The sequence below is a fragment of the Arachis hypogaea genome, chromosome 6 (assembly GCF_003086295.3).
Source record: "Arachis hypogaea cultivar Tifrunner chromosome 6, arahy.Tifrunner.gnm2.J5K5, whole genome shotgun sequence".
Taxonomy (NCBI): Eukaryota; Viridiplantae; Streptophyta; class Magnoliopsida; order Fabales; family Fabaceae; genus Arachis; species Arachis hypogaea.
The window spans coordinates 113980865-113999862 of NC_092041.1; the positions used below are offsets into that span (position 1 = coordinate 113980865).

The 18998-nt window shown below is 35.2% G+C and overlaps 1 pseudogene; it reads left to right on the plus strand.

Annotated features, from left to right (window-relative positions):
* The first annotated feature begins 7096 nt into the window (after positions 1 to 7096).
* Positions 7097 to 18998, plus strand: LOC112757855 (phenylalanine ammonia-lyase-like; annotated as a pseudogene).

Genomic DNA, 18998 nt, shown 5'->3' on the forward strand with positions numbered 1-18998 from the left:
AGCAGATGTAGCATTATTTTTGTTGTCACTAGGAGGCCCATTAACAATCTCCTCTATTCCAACAGGTCCTATATCACTCTTATTGGACTTAGTAGGCCACCATTTCTCTTTTTCTGAACAGATGGTCCAACTCCTTCTTGTCTTTCAATGTTTGTCCTTTTTTATTTGTCATTGTCCTTGCTCTTGCCAACTTTTGATTTCTTATGTAAGATCTTCATTGAAGATTTCTTCTTCTCATTACTCTTCCCTTTCTTATTACTTCTGATTGACTCTTCATCTTTACTTGAATCCGAAAACTATATCTAAAAGGTGGGGACTTGTACAATTCATCTTCTGCAGACTCATACTCATCATCACTATCAGAACTCTCAATATTTGCATCATTGTCAACACCATTATTCTTAACACTAATTTTTTGCACATCTATCTCCTTAACACTAACATTATCATCATCAATGAACTCTATATTTTTTATGATTGGACGGTCAAAATAGATGTAAAATTCATCAATATCCTCATTTAGCATCTTGTTCTTTTGCAGAGCTCTGATCTCTTTATCTCCGTGAATTGGTTGAAGACCAGATTCCAGATCAGCAGAAATAGGATCATACCAATACATTGCTTTGTAGTCATGGTAACTTAAGTTCAAAAAAAATTTCTTCAAATCAAATAAACATATCAAGTCAATGTCCATTGGGAGAAACTTTTTGACTTCTCCATTGATGTACACAAATACTCCCTTGTTGTCTCTAACAAAACTTTCACCGTGATAAAATACAGATACTACGTCTTCACTCATCTAAATATCAAAAAACAAAAATCTATCGCAACTTAACCAAACAACAAACACAATACAATAACATCAAAACGGATTCAAATTTTTTAACACCTACATTGTTAATGTTATTATGAAATGGCATCTTAAATCACTTTACAACTCTGACTTAAGCTACATAAACAACACACTATCTTTGATCTACCTTATACATGACATGTACGTTCATCATACTTTATTCTTCACTTTCAATTTAATCCAAAAAAGAGTTGATTAACTTATCTCGAACAATGGCAATATGCACGACACACCACCACCAACCAGTCGCTGTAAACTCCGTCAAAGCACCGTTACAGACTTCGGTCAACATTAAATGGGTGCGAGGAAGATGAAGAGTTAGCTTGTAAAAGATGGGTGATTGTTTGGAGTATCAAGTAATTTTACAGAGAGAAAATGAGAGGATGAGTTTTTTTTATATAGAAAGTTCCCCATTCAAAATGCTGTTGTATTAAAACTTTTAGGTTAAAGGTTGAGAACTAATCTGTCCTGTTTAAAATGACGTCATTTGGAATAGCCATAAAATGACGTTATTTTGGCCACGTATACAGAAATTAATGTGTCTTAAAAGCGACACGTATCATTGAACATGATACATCACACTCATCACTTCTATGTAAGAGAGAATGTCCTGTAAATTAACTAAATTTTTTCTAAAAACGTATATGACATATATCTAATAATTTTAAAAATAAAAAATCTAATTATTTTTTTTAAAAAACAAATCTAATTAATCCTTGAAAAGCTATTTGGAGTATTATATAAAAAAAAAAAAAGGTGTGATGCTGTATTCATTCATTTAAAATGACAGAGACTTCAATATTATTAGCTGCGTGACATTTGAGTATGAAATGCAGTACAAAGAGTTGGATAGTGATGAGGTGGAAATGAGGTGTGGATTGGGTTTGTGAAATGTGAAGCTTATCCGAACACATAACAAAACTCAATACTCCATTGAATATTGAATTGAAGAAGCAAACAAAAGAAGGCCGGTGGGGCCCTTCCCTTCAACTCAACATTCAACGCCCACCTTCCCAATTTTGTAATTTTATTCTTTTATTAAGAATAATAAAATAATATGAGAAATTATATCTTAAGAGGGAGTCTTTTAAGGTTAAAAATATAACAAACATTTAAATTGGTCTCAAAAATGTTAAATCAGGCACTTTGATGTTTAATAATTTTTTATTATTTTAAAACATTTTAAAATAAATTAATTTATCTATAAAAAATTATTTTTGTTTTATAAAAATATTTGTCAAAAATTTAATTATTTTATAATAAATTTATTAAAAATTTATTTATTCGATACACATAAAAAATTTCATAGAAAGAATAATTTATTTGACATGTATAATTTTTAAAAAAATTTAAAATAATAAAAAATATTGAGATTAAAATATTTAATTTAAAATTTATTAAAATTAATTTAAATATATACTATTAAAAATATATTGATATTTTAAATATATTTTTCTATGCCTTATCCAATCTCATCAAGCTAAGGAATCCAATAAGTATATAAATAAGAGAATGATCTTCCTCTGAACGAGTGAATGAACAATCATATTATTTTGAACCAGATTCAATAGCAAATCGAATTTATTACTTGGAAAATAACTTATAACCCTAAATCTAATCAAATTAGTTTAATTATTTATTAACACCATAAAAATCAATTAAAAAAATAAGACACATAAAAAAATGAATTAAATTTAATTACAAAAATAATTTATTTTTCCAACACTTTTTTAAAACAAAATCTGATTACCTGACCTGACCTAACCAATTTCTACTCTAAACATGGCTCTATATGTAAAAATATTTTGTTGCGTGAAATGCAAGATAAAAAGGATCTATCTATTTTCTCAATCTAGTAATTACAAGCACGTATTATCTCTCTCTCATTTGTGGTAAAAGGAGTGGCACAACTCATAAAGCAATTAAAACCTAGAAATAAAAATAGATAAATAGCACTATTTATACGCACATGCCTTAAAATTGAAGTTGTACTCTTTATAGAATTTCAAGGACCACAACCAACTGTATTTATTTATTTAAACACACATTGACATATATAGGCATATAAAAGAATATTATTCATACACAATATTTTTTATATCAGTATAAAAATATAGTTGTTATTAATTAATTAAAATAATTTAAAAAATAAAAATATATATTTAATTATTAAAAAATTAATATAAAAATATTTATTATAAAAATATAAATATAACAAAATTATTAGTAATTAATCGTGTATTTTAACGAGACAAGAAAAATAAATATAAATAGAATTACAATTCTCTAAATTCAAATAATAATATATATTTTATAAAAATTATAAAATCAATAATAATGAACCCTTCACTCTACTACTTTTTTTAATTTTTTTACATTAGAATATCCAAATTCATATTAAGAGGGTGAGAATGTGATAGGATAGAAATTAGGAACTAATCTAATTCCAATTTCCATCATCACGTGGTGGCGGTGGTGAGGTTTGGGGAAGTCAGCATCATATACCACCTTTTGTTGGTTGTTAACCTACACGCAAATGCTTCCTTTCTATTTTATGCATTTCTTATTTTATTTGTGAAACATGCTTGAGGAAACCAAAACCATACTAATTATGGATCTACAACTACAATGCATGCCTAGAAAATAATGTATCCTCTCACCTTTTTTTTACCAAAAATAGGAGACTCGAACCCGCAACCTCTTAATTGAATATGAAAAGACTATGCTATTTGAGTTATATCTCATTGGCTCTCACCTTTTATTCTTGTTTGATTTTACAAAGTATGATTTCACCTCTTACAACATTTGTTTTACATATTTTCTTTTAGTTTCATTTAAATCTTATATAAAGTGAAATCTACTTACAAAATAAATTGATATAAAAATTTAAGGAAAACTATTTTTTGCTAATTTATAACTAATTGTTTTATACGGATGTATTTTTTTAAAGATTGAATTTCATTTTGGTTCAAATTGAGTCAATTTTCATAAATTAAATTTATGGATATTCATGATCTATTCTAAATTGATCTTTTTGTTTTAAATCATGTCTAAAATTGACTCAACTTATTTTTGAGTCAAATTTGGATCAAATTTTAAGTTGGTCCAACTTGACTATCTTTGAGAAGTATATTATTCAACAAAATCAATGATGAATTATACTTTTATATTAGAACTAATAAATTTTAGATTATATAATGTTATTTATATTAAAATAATTTGTTTTTATATACATCTTGTATAATATCTTTTGAATGTTATCTATAGTTACTTTAAATTCATGTACATTGTTTGGACAATGTGTTGACTCGGTTTGACCAAGTCATTTTCACACACCCATTAATGGTTCTATCACTACCCAGCTATAGTTGAGATTCGAACCTGAGATGTGGCTTCTGTGAGGTCAACATATTGGTCATTGGTGCAACGCCTCGGCCACGTTTTTTTTTTTTCTTTTTTGTGGGGTCTAACTCAACAATTCGAGTTGGTCAATTTTTTTTGGGTTATAGAGTTGGTGTTTCGAAAACGATCCAAGATAACACTTCAGCCACATTAAAATTTAGCTCAGCCCAACCCCATAAATAACCCTAAAAAAAAATTGAGTGGTCATTTCACTCGTTCGCTTAAGTAAGTGTTGGGGGTTCGAATTTCGCCTTGTGCATGCAGTAATTCATTGGCCAGCAGTAGATCCTTAAATGGAACTCAGATCCGCGACGGACTAGTCCTTGACCTGTCGGGTTGGGAGATAATGTGAGAAACAAAAAAAAATTGACAAAATATAAAATAAACCAATTTGAGTTGACTAACTGCTTCGCTTACTTATCTACTTAAGCAAATATCGAGAGATTTAAATATCACATTGTGTATACAACAACTATATCTAGAATTGTAGTACATCTGGAATTTTTTTTTTTTTTGTCATGCAACTCACACACACTGTCTAAGATATTCTACTTAAAAGTTCATCTTGTACAACTTATGCCATTAGTACAAGCCTCCAACCACCAGGGAAAAAACTCCTTGAAATCTCACATGAAAATTCCTCATTTTTCTTCTTAACCTTTCTTTCTTTGCTTTTTGTTTGGTCAGGACAAAACATCTTCTATTCAGTTTTTTGCTGCAAGTCTTTACTCTCAAACATACAAAGGCTCAAGCCCATACCAACTTTATCAAGCTTGTACCTGACAAGATGGGTTGACAAAACTTACTTAAATTGCTTTTCGTTCAAAAAAAAAAACATACAGAATTGCTGGACCATAGAAGGGAGGAAAAATAAAAACTGAATACCAAAAAGTAAAAGAGAAATACCAAAAAAAAGAACGATGGAAAGACATGTAGAAGCTAATTGACCGTTTAGCCAACTGATATTAGAATATATTAGCTTTTCAAAAAAAAAAAAAAATGGTATGATAGGATTTGGCATTTTAAATAAGAGGTTTACCGCGCCCCCCGGGGGGTGGACCCAAAAAAGAAAAAAGTGGTTTACCAATTGAAATACGAATTTTTTGTTTTTTATATTGGAGTGTCAATGGTATTTTTTTAAATGTGAATTGTTGGGGTGTTATTTTCAAATGTGAAACCGTTTAATTAGAAAAGTAGAAATCAGACTGTTCGATTTATTAAGGGTACAAAGATCAGACCGTCTAATTTGTAGATGTACAGAAATCGGACCGTCTAATTTGTGAGAGGTATAGAAATCCGATCGTCCGATTTGTGTTAAAAGAAAATAAAAAATTTGAGATACATAAATTGGACCCTCCGATTTATGTACTTTCCACAATTTTAAAAAATACAAAAAATTACAATGTTAAAATATATCACTACTTTTACTTTCATACAAAAAAAAAAAGCCATTAAAATACATGAGTTGAATAATAAAATTGTGAATTCTTAATAAATTTTTTGTGAAATTATAGTTCGACTAAAACAGGCCTAGTGGAGTTAACAGTCAATTAAGAAAAAGGGTGTTGAGCTTAGACATAAAAAAAAAAAAAAAAAAACTTATTTATATGTTTAAAGCAAATTTAATACTATTCTACGAATTTATTTATTCACTTACTGGGGATAAATTTTTTTTTTTTTGGTGACTTACTGGGGATAAAATTTAGTCTCCTTTTATTTGTACTATCAGAATAATGCATAATAACTAAATGATAGTATATATTTATAGATAATTTTATAGCACACCAAACATATTTTTAGAATCAATTTACATACATTTTTAGTATAAAAGAATTTTACACAAACAACTAATTATTTGTTGTCACATAACAAAAGTAACTAATTTTTTAAATTTATTATTTAAAAAAATTATCTAAATACAAAAATTTGATTAAATAACCGTGTAAAATTTTTTATATTGGTAATTCATCAAAATTTAAAAAACCAAACCAAGACATTAGGGTTGGAAAACCTCCAAGTTGGTGTCATAATCAAGCATGTGCATTTCCTAATGTCGTTATTAACCAAATAGGACTGCATTCAATGAATCTAGTTTTAGGGTTTCTACAAATACTTCAATTCCAAAAGGTATGCACCAACTCTTGGCAATTAAAACATGCAACAACTTGTCCCTGATAGAGAATAGGTGTTTGCTATTATACCTAAAAGATATTGTCTAATTGTTAAAATAGGTTAAATAATTAATTTTAAATTTAAAAGTATAAAAATTAAAAATATAAATATTTTAAAGTTATTATAAAAGATAATTTAAACAAAAATTAAGTATCAAACAAAAAATATCATAAAATTGACCTAAAGAATATGACAACAGCAAATTTTAAGAGAAAAAAAAGGTCAAGAAAACACACATAATTTTATAACTTACAAAAGGTTGAAGTTTAACGCCTCAACAACAAGCTGGATACTTTATATTTAGAGTAAAGGATAAATAGGTCCCTGACTATTTTTTCTGTAGACATTTTCATCCTCAAGGATTGGAAAATACATTCATGTCCCTGACCTCTTTAAAACGTGGACAAATTTATCCCTCCGTTGAAGTGACTCTGTTGGACCTAATAGAAAAGTATGACGTGGCTCCTGTGACGCTGACCTGGCCGTTACGGAAACACACGTGGCATGTAGCTTTTGAAAACAGGACATATTAGTCCTCCCTCACCAAAACGACGTTGTTTCACCACAACCCTCCAATCTTTCAAATTTATGAGCCCTAATTCTTCGAATGTACAGAAACGGTGAAGTGGGTGAACGAAGAGGGGGAAACATTTCGTCCCATGGTGAACAATCACTGCCTCTGGTGACCTTGTTCCATTATCATACATTGTTGGTTTTGTTAACTGGCAGACCAAATTCGAAGGCTGTTGGACCCAATGGAGAGATCCTTAATGCAAAAGAAGCATTCCATGTGGCCGAAATCAGATCCGATTTCTTCAAGTTGCAACCTAAAGAAGGCCTTGCACTAGTGAATGGCACTGTTGTTGGTTCCGGACTAGCCTCAATTGTCCTATTTGAGGCCAATATCCTAGCTGTCTTGTCAGAGGTTCTTTCGGCCATATTCGCGGAGGTGATGCAGGGGAAGCCAGAGTTTACTGACCATTTGACACACAAATTGAAGCACCATCCTGGACAAATTGATGCTGCAGCCATAATGGAACACATTTTGGATGGTAGCTCATATGTCAAAGCCGCCTAGAAGTTGCACGAGATTGATCCGTTGCAAAAGCCTAAACAGGACAAATATGCACTTAGGACTTCACCTCAATGACTTGGCCCTTTGATTGAAGTGATTAGATTCTCAACCAAATCAATTGAGAGGGAAATTAACTCTATTAACGACAATCCTTTGATTGATGTGTCAAGGAACAAGGCTTTGCATGGTGGTAACTTTCAAGGTACTCCAATTGGTGTGTCTATGGATAACACAAGATTGGCCATTGCATGAATTGGGAAACTCATGCTTGCTTTTAAATCTAAGTGCTAGCAGGAACCCAACTTGGATTATGGCTTCAAGGGAACTGAAATTGCAATGGCCTCTTGCTGTTCCAAACTGCAATATCTTGCAAACCCGGTAACTAGACAAGTCCAGAATGTTGAGCAGCATAACCAAGATGTGAACTCTCTTAGTTTGATTTTAGCTAGGAAAACAAATGAAGCTGTTGAGATTCTCAAACTTATGTCATCGACCTATTTGATTGCACTTTTCCAAGCCATTGATTTTAGGCATTTGGAGGAGAATTTGAAGAACACCGTGAAGAACTCCGTGAGCCAAGTTGCCAAGAGGACACTAACCACCGGCATCAACGGCGAACTCCACTTCTTCTTAAGCTTGATGGTACTCAGTCGGGTGCCATGGAACGAAATATTTCCTCCTCTTCGTTCACCCACTTTACCGTTTCTGTGCATTCAAAGGATTAGGGCTCATGAATTTGAAAGATTTGGGGTTGTGGTGAAACGGCTTCGTTTTGGTGAGGGAGGACTAATATGTCTTGTTTTCAAAAGTTACATGCCACGTGTGCTCCCGTAACGGTCAGATCAATGCCACGGGAGCCACGTCAGACTTTTCTATCAGGTTCAATGAAGTCACTTCAACGGAAGGATAAATTTGTCCAGGTTTTGAAGAGGTCAAGGACATGAATGTATTTTTCAATCCTTGAGGACGAAAATGTCCGTGAAAAAAAAGTCAAAGACATATTTTTTATAGTCTTATATTTTACATTTTCTAGTTCTAACATTATAATTTCTCAAATCTGTCATAATTGTCATGCTCAATAACGTTCACTTTGGAGCCAAAATTTTTATGTTTTACTGTTAAAAAAAATGTTTGTCAATCCAAAAACTACAATTTTTTATTTTGTCTGTTACGTATTTTGTACTTTTCTTTTGCAAAACTTGCATAACCCTCCTCTGTTAAATGGAATATAAGACTTATTTTATGTAAATATAATATTCTATTGAGACACAATATTTGTGGATAACATTTTCTTAGTCTTAGCCATTGAACCATAACAGGAGCTTGAGACAATTTATATAGGCCACAAATCATTTTACAATTGTCTTTATACGAAGATGTTTTTTTTTTACTATTAGATCATAAATTGTATAGTTTAATTTTGATTTGTTACAAAAATAATTTTTTTTAAAATATACCTAAACAAACAAAATACATTTTTAATACAAAAATATTTATAAAAAGATGTTTTTAGCATCTTCATTTAAGTAAGTGCGTTATGATATTATTACAACTCTAAATTCTTTTATTATTAAGTCTAAAAAAATGAAAATTCTTTTTTTTTTTTAATCTCATTTTAAATTTTGTAAAACAGAAAATAAAAGAAAAGATGACGCTACTTGATTTAGCGTCTTTATGTAATAAGATTAACATCCTATTTTCACTATAATAATAGTAAATTTTTTACTATAATTTTTAAAAAATTACAGTCATCAATACTAATGAATCATAATATAATTTATCTAGTATTCCTAAACTTTTCAATAAACTAAAATATCACTAAGTTTTAACCTAACCTAAAAAGTTTTTAGGTATTAACCTAACTTACAAAAAAAAAAAAAAAAAACATCTTAATTTAGCTACTGGAAATTATCTTGACAAAGATGAAGAAACTTATTGTGTGTCTTTTAGGAGTTATTTGTGCCTCATTTTGGTTGATTATTGTTTATTGGATCTTTAACTAACTTAGGGGTGACAGTGTTTGACTTATAGGCTGCATTTGTTTTTGTGGATAGGACACAGAAATATGGACAATACATATATGTAAAACGTGTTTGAATGGAGAGAAATAGACACTGAACACAGTGTTTTTGGGACATTTTATTTTTTATTTTTGTGTCCACCTCTAAACAAAGGACACAGATAGAGACGGAAATAGGAAGGTGGATACGGTATTTTTAAAGATTTTTTTTTCTATAATTATTTTTCATTATTCTCCTATTATCCCTTTTTAGGGATAAGTACTTTTTTCGTCCCCAAGGTTTGGGGTCGAAATCAAAATCGTCCCCAACCTTTTTTTCTTATTAAAATCATCTTCAACGTTACAAAACGTTATAAAATCGTCATTTTCTATTTTTTTGGACCAAATTACCCTTAACTATTAATAAAAATAATATTAAAAAAAATAAAACCCCACCCCACCCACCCCCTCATCTCTTCGTCTCTCCCCCCCACCCCAAACCCACCCCCAATTTCCCTTTCTCCTTCATCAGTTGCCACTCCCTCACCCCCTCACCCCACTCCCTCACCCCCTCATTGTAACTCCCACCCCCCTCACCCCATTCCATCACTCCTTGCGTCCAATCCGCCGCCGCCCCTGCATCCAACCCGCCGCCGCGCCGCCCCTGCGTCCAACCCGCCGCAGCCCCTGCCTCCAACCCGCCGCCGCCCCTGCCTCTATTTTTGTTTTTGTTGTTGCTTCACCATTGTTGATTCACCCTTCTCTTTCTTTGTTCTTTGTTCTTCCTATTTTTCTTTTTTTTTTTTTAATTTTTGAAGAACATATACATGATTGATGATGGATTGTTGCTAATTTTGTAATTATTTTGTGATTGATGTTGTTGCTGAATTTTGTATTTATTTTGTGGTTACTGGGTTACTGGGAGGAAGAGAGAAAGAGGCTTGGGGAGGGAGGGAGAGAGAGAGAAAGAGGCTTGGTGATGAAGAATGGGGTAAGAGGTTTGGTGATGAAGAAGGGAATTGGGGGTTACTGGGTTAGTGGTGATGAAGAAGGGGGTAAGGGGTGAGAGGGGTGGGCGGTTACGGTGGGGGGTGAGAGGGGTGAGAGGGGTGGGGGTTATGGTGAGGGAGTTGGGGTGAGGGGGGTGGGGTGAGGGGGTGAGGGAGTGGGGTGAGGGGTGAGGGGTTACGGTGAGGGGCTTGATGGTGGTGGTGGTGTTAGTGTTGATGGTGGTTGTGGTGGTATGGTGTTGTTGTTGTTTGGTGTTCTTGGTGTTGGTGTTGATTGGTGTTGGTGGTGGTGGTGGTGGTGGTGGTGGTGGTGTTGGTGCTGATGGTGGTTGTGGTGGTAATGTTGGTGGTAGTGGAGGTGGTGGGGTGAGGAAGGTAAAGAGGAGAATGATGATGATGAGGGTATTTTGGTCCAAAAATTCAAGAAATGATGATTTTAAAGCGTTTTTGAACGTTGAGGATGATTTTAATAAGAAAAAAAAGGTCGGGGACGACTTTGATTTCGACCCCAGACCTTGGGGACGAAAAAAGTACTTATCCCCCTTTTTATTATCTTGTGAAAAATCCTATCCATTTTATTAGATAAGTCTATTTTAGTAATTTTACATTATATTTTAGTCTTGTTTATATTTATCCAAATATAATACTAGACATTACATTAGTGTCTTATCCATTGTATCCAAACACAATACATAAAAAGTAATTTTTAGTATCTCTTTTTCAGTATCATATCATGTCCTGTCTACAAAAACAAACGCAGTCATAGAGAAAAATGGGTATTGGGGTTACTTTTTCTATTGTTTGGGTTTGGTTGTTTATTTTTGTGCGAGTTTATTGTCTTTTGTATTTGTTTTAGTAATTTTTGTACTAATTTTGTTGTCAATTATTTTTTGTTGTTTTGTAAGCAGGGACATATCTACTCTTATGAGTGTAAGGGCAAGCGTTCTCATTACAATTTAAAATTTTATTGAATAGTATTTGCCTCCACTAAATTATTAAATTTGACCCTACAATAATTTTTTATTTAACTTTCGAGTTCTCGACACTTGATAGTCAATTTGAGAACTTCATATTAGATGTCCATTATAATGATCAATCTTCAAGTTTAAATAGGATTAGTATTCTTTCTTAGAAATCGACTCGAAAAAATATTATCTATCCATTTGTGTTTCTTCTTTTGAAATTAACTTTAATTTTTTTTACAATAACTACACTAATTGAATGAACTTTTTCAACTATAAATATCATCAAGAGCTAATTGTATGAAAATTGAATTTTAAAAGATTGTTTAATGACATATACAAAAAAAGATATTTTGATTATATTGTCAAGGTTTTAATATATGAAATGTAAAAAATTAAATTTTAAATTATATGTTATTATTTAAATTATTATTTTAGTATTTTAATTTGTAATTAGATATTTTGAAACCTAATCATATTTTACAATAACAAAATATTGTAAACACTGTTAAATTAGTAAATAATTAGTCAATAAATTAATTTTTAATAAAAAAATATAAAATGTGAATATTATATTAAATTATGATAGAGCTCATCAAAACGAGAATTTTGACACTAATTTCGAAGAATTCGATCCAAAATTGAACTGAACTCAAACCAGGCCCATGGGCCCAACCGGACCAACCTTTAAATGAGCCAAAGCTCATTTTCTCCTCCAAATGCAAAAGAAATAGCGTTCAATGCAGCAATGGAGGAGAAGAGTACGAAACCCTTACGTTAATTTCAAAATGCCGTAAGTTTTCAATCCGAGCTCCGATCGCCGCATTGTTTGCGGCCACGTGACCACCACGTCGAGCTCTACATTTCTACCGGAACAATTTAATAGGTAAATTACTTTATTGTTCTCAGCTACTCCTTCCCCCAATTTTTGAAAATTAAGTGGAGGTATTGAATTTCTTTACTCTTTGATGTTTTAGGGTCCAATTAGCTTGAGGAAATCGTTCACTCTTGCTTATACGAAACTTGGGTAAGGTGAGGATACCATAAATCCTATTTAATTTATTGAATTTATGCCTTGGGTATTAAATTAGGTATATGTGTTATGAATGTGTATTAGGTTGTGAATAAATAATTGGAGTTTGAAATTGTGGATATTGGAACTTGGAGGAAGATGAACACTAGTGTTTTGTTGAAGTTTTTGGGGCTGTGTTTGTTTTAATAACTTGCCTTGATCACTACGAGGAAACCGGCCAAGGTATGGTTTAGGTTTCTTGCATTTAATATATAATATTCTGTGAAAACTTAGGCTAGATGACCATAGAATAGGTTAGAATGTATGTGTATACATATTGTTTAGTATCTTGTTAATAAATATGTGTGGTTTGGTGCTTGTTGATTTGTTGGTGAATTGTTGATTAATGACTTGAGGATATAAGTATATAAGCCTAGAATTTGTAAGCTATGGTTTTGGTTGATGAATTTTGATAATGTATGTGTGTTGTTGATGATTTGAGGTATGATTATTGTGGTGATTGTTGTGATGATGAGGAAGGACATTATGTATTGATATTGGCAGGTTTGATGATAAATAAGATGAAAATTTTGAATGAAAATGAGGTTTGTGGAATTTTGTAAAATTTGGTTTTTGACCGAACTTTGGCGGGTCATAACTCGGTTTCCGGGACCCCAAATTGAATTCAACTTATTTTAAATAAAAATTGGTTTCGTGAAGTTTATGCCGTTCGAAGAACGGAAGAAAAACGATTTAAAACAATTAAGTTATGTTCGTCGGAAGTTTTGGTGTGGAATATGTAAATTATGCAGCTTTCTGGTTGATCATATTTTTGGCAAAACGTACGTCCACGCGTACGCGTGGCAAGGAATTTTTTACTATGCGTATGCGAGTGATCCTATGCGTACGCGTACTGATCCAGCAAGCATGTCCACACGTACGCATGACAAGGGGATGCGTGCGCGAGCTGCCTTTTCACACTCCCACGCGTACGCGTGGCCCCTATTCCAGCAAACATAGTTTTCTGAGTTTGAAACCCTATTTCAAACTTCTAAACCTCTATTTTCATTCCTTTAGTCATAAATAATAGTATTAAACCTGATAATCAGATGAAGTTATGAAGTGGGGATAACTTGGAAGTAAAGTAAAGCTGAAAAAGTGATGAATGGAATATGCAATGTTATGAATGATTATGTATAATACTTGGCTTGATTAATTAAATAATCTGAGATACGAGATTCCCTGGGTAAAGTACCGTGGCTTGCCACCACGTGTACCTAGTCGGAAACTCGATACTCTGTTGACCATACGACGTAAGGGTGACCGGACACTTATAAATTCCCGGGAATGTTACCCCCATTGAGCAATATTGATTATTTGAGAAAAAGCTGTGCATAGACTCTTGAGGTTGCACGTCGAGGGACGGTCCAAAAGTTTAGCAAACCGGACTTGTCGAGTTGGCTTGATAACCGACAGATGAGACTCATCAGCCATAGGACAGGCATGCATCATGTGCATATTACTTGAATTACTTGTTTGTGCATTAACTGGGTGTGCCTAACTGCATTTTCTATGTTAAATGTATATTTGCTACCTGCAGTACTTGTAACATTCTTGTGTTTGCCTTTATTTGTTTATTTGTCTGTGATATGTGATGAGCGGATATTCTATACGCTTTTTGGGGTTAATTTCATATAGTTTTTAGTATGTTTTAGTTAGTTTTTAGTTTATTTTCATTAGTTTTTAGGAAAAATTCATATTTATGGACTTTACTATGAGTTGTGTGTTTTTCTGTAATTTCAGGTATTTTTCTGGCTGAAATTGAGGGAGCTGAGCAAAAATCCGATTCAGGCTGAAAAAGGACTGCTGATGCTGTTGGATTCTAACCTCCCTGTACTCAAAGTGGATTTTCTGGAGCTACAGAACTCAAAATGGCGTGATTCCAATTGCGTTGGAAAGTAGACATCCAGGGCTTTCCAGCAATATATAATAGTTCATACTTTACTCAAGGATAGACGACGTAAACTGGCGTTCAATGCCAGTTCTCTGCCCAATTCTGGCGTCTAGCGCCAGAAAAGGATTAAAAGTTGGAGTTCAATGCCAGAAATGGATCCAAACCTGGCGTTGAACGCCCAAAATGGCCTTATGCACGTGAATTGCTTAAGTCTCAGCCCTAGCACACACCAAGTGGGCCCCAGAAGTGGATCTCTATACCATCTGCTATAGTTTACTCATTTTCTGAAAACCTAGGCTACTAGTTTAGTATTTAAACAACTTTTAGAGACTTATTTTGTATCTCATGACATTTTAGATAAAAAACTTTGTACTCTTTGACGGCATGAGTCTCTAAACCCCATTGTTGGGGGTGGGGAGCTCTGCTGTGTCTCGATGAATTAATGTAAGTATTTCTGTTTTCCATTCAAACACGCTTGTTCCTATCTAAGATGTTCATTCGCGCTTAACTGTGATGGATGTGATGATCTGTGACACTCATCACCTCCCTCAAACCATGAACGTGTGCCTGACAACCACCTCCGCTCTATATCCGATTGAATGAGTATCTCTGGGATCTCTTAATCAGAATCTTTGTGGTATAAGCTAGAACTGATGGCGGCATTCATGAGAATCCGGAAAGTCTAAACCTTGTCTGTGGTATTCCGAGTAGGATTCAATGATTGAATGACCATGATGAGCTTCAAACTCGCGATTTCTAGGCGTTAGTGACAGACGCAAAAGGACGAAGAATCCTATTCCAGTATGATCGAGAACTGACAGATGATTAGCCGTGCTGTGACAGAGCATGTGAGCATATTCTTCACTGAGAGGATGGGATGTAGCCATTGACGATGGTGAACCCCTACATACAGCTTGCCATAGGAGGACGTACGTGCGTGAACAAGAAGACAGAGGAAAGCAGAGATTCAGAAGACAAAGCATCTCCAAAACTCCAACATATTCTCCATTACTGCATAACAAGTAACCTTTAATCCATGCTCTCTTGTTTATTCACAATTCAACTGATAAACATAATTGACTTCCTGACTAAGATTTACAAGATAACCATAGATTGCTTCAAACCAACAATCTCCGTGGGATTCGACCCTTACTCACGTGAGGTATTACTTGGACGACCCAGTGCACTTGCTGGTCAGTGGTACGAGTTGTGAAAAGTTTGATTCACATTTCGTGCACCAATATGTTATCAGAGATGGAGGTACGGAGGAAAGGCGGTAAGACTAGATTCTGGATTAAGTTAAGTTAGACTTAGATACTCTTAGAAAATCACCTTTTATGGTTTCTGTTTAATACTTTAAGCTTAACAATCTGAGTGTCAGCGTTCTAGGATTGCCTTTGGCATTTCCAGGACTTTATATCTTATATGTGTGGCACCTTTACCATACTGAGAACATCTGGTTATCACCCCATACTATGTTGTTGTTTTTCAGATGCATGTCGAGAGGCACCTCGTTAGGCATCTAGGCTTCTGAAGCGAAGTGGTTATTGGGTTATTTTGTTGTATAGTTATGTATATATATATGTACTTAGTTTCCTCTCCACATGACTTGTTCCTTTTGACCCTCTTGGAGGCTTATGGAGAGACGGAATTTTGTTTATGTAAATTTGGATTTTGGATATGTATATATATGTGTAGATATTCTCCGGCCAGCCTTGATTTTGCGGGTTGAGTTAGGAGCTTGTTATTTTTGTATCTTTGGCCCTCTATTCCTACTTTTGTTATCTTATACTTGATAGTTATAGTTTTCTTAACACGCAAGTTAACTCGTTTTCTGAGCATTGCGCTTTTAATTCGCGATTGTTATTTTATTTGTTCTTCAAGGCTCCTAGTCTACTATTATTCTTTCTGCTATTATATGTACACATTTTATTTTAGAGGTCATAACACCACGCCACCTCTGTTTTACGGCTTAAGCGTAAAGTTGAGTGTGGTAGGGTGTTACAAATATAATTATAACAACAATTATACTACGTATACATAAAATAATCACTTGTACAGAATAAATCTTAAAATACAAATTTTGAAATACAAAATTTACATTACAAATAGGGTTAAGTACTGAAATCGTCCCTAAGGTCTGGGATGAAAATAAAACTCATCCCCAACCTTTTTTTGTTATTAAAATCATCCTCAACGTTACAAAATGTTATAAAATCGTCCTTTTCCACTTCAATTTTATTTTTTTACCATATTACCCTTCATTATTAATAAAAATAATTAAAAATAATATTAAAAAATTAAAACAAACTCCCTCCCCCTGTAACAGCCCAGACTATCCGCTAGCACGATATTGTCTGCTTTGGCACACAAGGCCTCACGGTTTTGCCTTTGACGATAGGGATGATAGCCGAAGCCCCCACACTCACTCATCAAAATGCGTCATGCTAGGGAGAGGTATCTACACCCTTATAAGGCATGCTTCGTTCTCCTCTCCAACCGATGTGGGACCTTACAATCCACCCCCTAAGGGAGCCCAGCACCCTCGCTGGCACATCGATCCGGGCTCCGACTCTGATACCATCTGTAATAGTCCAGACCACCCGCTAGCACGATATTGTCCGCTTTGGCACACAAGGCCTCACGGTTTTGCCTTTGACGATAGGGATGATAGCCGAAGCCCCCACACTCTCTCGTCAAAACGCGTCATGCTAGGAAAAGGTATCCACACCCTTATAAGGCATGCTTCATTCCCCTCTCCAACCGATGTGGGACCTTACAATCCACCCTCCTAAGGGAGCCCAGCGCTCTCGCTGGCACGTCGATCCGGGCTCCGGCTCTGATACCATCTGTAACAGCCCAGATCACCCGCTAGCACGATATTATCCGCTTTGACACACAAGGCCTCACGGTTTTGCCTTTGACGATAGTGATGATAGCCGAAGCCCCCACACTCACTCGTCAAAACGCGTCATGCTAGGGAGAGGTATCCACACCCTTATAAGGCATGCTTCGTTCTCCTCTCCAACCGATGCTAGGGAGAGGGTTGGAGAGGGGAACGAAGCATGCCTTATAAGGGTGTGGATACCTCTCCCTAGCATGACGCGTTTTGACGAGTGAGTGTGGGGGCTTCGGCTATCATCACTATCGTCAAAGGCAAAACCGTGAGGCCTTGTGTGTCAAAGCGGATAATATCGTGCTAGCGGGTGGTCTGGGCTGTTACAGATGGTATCAGAGCCGGAGCCCGGATCGATGTGCCAACGAAGGCGCTGGGCTCCCTTAGGGGGGTGGATTGTAAGATCCCACATCGGTTGGAGAGGGGAATGAAGCATGCCTTATAAGGGTGTGGATACATTTTCCTAGCATGACGCGTTTTGACGAGAGAGTGTGGGGGCTTCGGCTATCATCCCTATCGTCAAAGGCAAAACCGTGAGGCCTTGTGTGCCAAAGCGGACAATATCGTGCTAGCGGGTGGTCTGGACTATTACAGATGGTATCAGAGTCGGAGCCCGGATCGATGTGCCAGCGAGGGCGCTGGGCTCCCTTAGGGGGGTGGATTGTAAGGTCCCACATCGGTTGGAGAGGAGAACGAAACATGCTTTATAAGGGTGTGGATACCTCTCCCTAGTATGACGCATTTTGACGAGTGAGTGTGGGGGGCTTCGGCTATCATCCCTATCGTCAAAGGCAAAACCGTGAGGCCTTGTGTGCCAAAGCGGATAATATCGTGCTAGCGGGTGGTCTGGGCTGTTACACCCCCTCTCCCGTAACTCCCTCACTCCCTCACTCAATCACCCCACTCCATCACTCACCCTCCCGTAACCCCCTCAGCCCACTCCCTCACCCCCCACCCCTCTTCCCCTTCCTCTTCTTACTCTTCCCCAATCCCCTTCCTCTTCTCACTCTTCCCCAATCTCCTTCCACCTCCTCCCTCTCCCTTTTCTCACCACCATCACCACTGCCACCATAGCCATTCATTACTCATAACAAAACAAATTAACAGCAACATTCACAAAACAAAATAAATCAACAAAAAATCAGAGGCAAAAGAAGCGCAGCAACAATATTCCAAATTCAAGCCAAATCAAAAATAGAGATTTTCATTAACAGAGCATGACATTCAGATATTCAGAATCACCAAGCAAAAAATTCAGATATTCCACAACAAATTTCACAAAAAATTCAGAAGTTTCACAAAAAATTCAGTTCACAGAATAAAAAAAACAAATTCCATAACAAATTCAGATATTCCACAACAAATTCAGAATCACCAAGCAAAAAATTCAGATATTCCACAACAAATTTCACAAAAAATTCAAAAATTCCACAAAAAATCCAGTTCACAGAAGAAGAAGAAGAAGAAGGGAACGGCGGAGCTTGAGGCAGCAGATCTGATGCCACCGAGCAACGACGACTCGCGGAAAGCAGCGGCACCGGAGCTCGAGTACAAGACAGCAGCGGCAGAACTCAGACCTCGGGGAGAGAAAGAACTTCAGCAACACAGGGAAGAGAACGGCGGTGCCAATAGACAAGCCGGAGAAGGGAACGGCGGAATTTGA